This window comes from Frankliniella occidentalis, unplaced genomic scaffold, assembly GCF_000697945.3.
Source record: "Frankliniella occidentalis isolate FOCC.00 unplaced genomic scaffold, Focc_3.1 Scaffold65, whole genome shotgun sequence".
NCBI classification, from domain to species: Eukaryota; Metazoa; Arthropoda; class Insecta; order Thysanoptera; family Thripidae; genus Frankliniella; species Frankliniella occidentalis.
In genome coordinates, this window is record NW_026267195.1 from 411137 (window position 1) to 412745 (window position 1609).

Sequence of the window (1609 nt, forward strand, 5' to 3'; positions counted from 1 at the left end):
CACTCAACCCTTTCCGGAGTGCGTCATTCTCCGTTTTACTGCCGAGGCCCCCGTCCTGGGACTCCGTTAACTGATTCAGCATTCTGGCCGTTTGCTGCGCTCCGTTCAGTTGATTTATCTTTTACCATCTTGCAGTTTGCCGATTGTTGTTGTTGTTGTCGGTAGTGGTGGTGCTGTTGGCGCTGTCCCTTTCGTTTCGTTCTCTTTACCCCTCTCCCTTTCTCCCCTTCGCACGGGGTGCGGAGGGCCGGCGCGTGCCCGGCAGGGAGCGAGCGCCATCTCTGTCGCACTGCGGCACGTAGCTGCCCCCCCCCCCTCTCTCTCTCTCTCTCTCTCTCTCTCGCGCGCGCGCGCGCTTTCTCTCTCTCTCTCTCCCTCTCTCTCACGAGCACACACCTGCCGCTGGATGCTGCCGCTCCTTTTGATCCCGAAAAACAGAAAAAAACAACAGCAAAGCAACACTCGACTAAAGTGAAATTCGACGAGGGTCGTACTTCGCGCCCGAAGTTACGCGCTGATAATTATTGTATGGTCGAAATACTAGCACACCCAGTGAAACTTGAGCGAGATGGACATAGCGCAGCCTCGTGCTGATTTTCCGGGATCATCGCCCGGCTCAATTCCTCTACCCTCCCGCCATTTGTCAGCTTGACTACCCTCTGCATTCGACTGCCCTTCGGCCCGCAGCTCGGACGAGAGCGACGGTTACACGAGGCTCTCTGGCGCTATGCCGTGCCGGTGCGCGCAGTCCGTTGGTGTGGTGGTGGCGGTCTTGGGGGATGCGGGAAGGAGGAAGCGTTCTGTTCTCTCGGTTCTAGTCTCCCCCGGCTGGACATGCTTGCCACTTATCTTCCGGTTGGCCGTTGGGCAGGCGAGCCTCCTCGCGTCAGTACCGCACCCGCTCTGTGTCTCCCTCAACGAGCGCACATGTCGTGCGGTGATGGGGTAAGTTATTTGTACCCGTACCGGCGACAATTTGGAAGCGGAGGAGACAGTTGCTCGAGACCCCCCCCCCCCTCAAACTACCCTGTAAAGATGGAAAATTGTGACGAGAGAGTTTGTCTTAACTTGATACGACTAAATAAGATGTGCAGCACAATCGCGTTTCTCCTACATGGTGCTGCCGCTGTTCGAGCAAGTGCGTATACTAGCCTGCAATGCAGACGCGTGGGCTGGTTGCCTATTCACACGGGGCCATGAGGAGTGAGGAGCCATATGGCTAGAGACGACAAGCAAACCCCCTTCCGACCTGTGTCATACTTGTAAATACATCCACATCTGCCGCGTAGATCAGAGATCAGATGCGCCACGCTGAAAAAACAAAGGTGCGAATCGATCCCTACCTTTAAAAGGCACTAACAAAGTTTGGTGCCATAGGGAAGGCACTAAATGGGGCCGTTTACACCTTTAGCTGGCTAGCTTCATGAGTTCCATACAAGTTTAGTGCCTTTAGGCACGAAACTTTAGTGCCCCAGGAAAGGTGTTGTTTGGTGCCTTTGTTTTTCCAGTGATCTCTCGACTTCAAATGCACTTTTCAATATGTGTCCCTCATCATTTCAGCATCAAGACTTAAAATCTTTTTTTCCAAAATTTTGCCCTTATTTTTTAA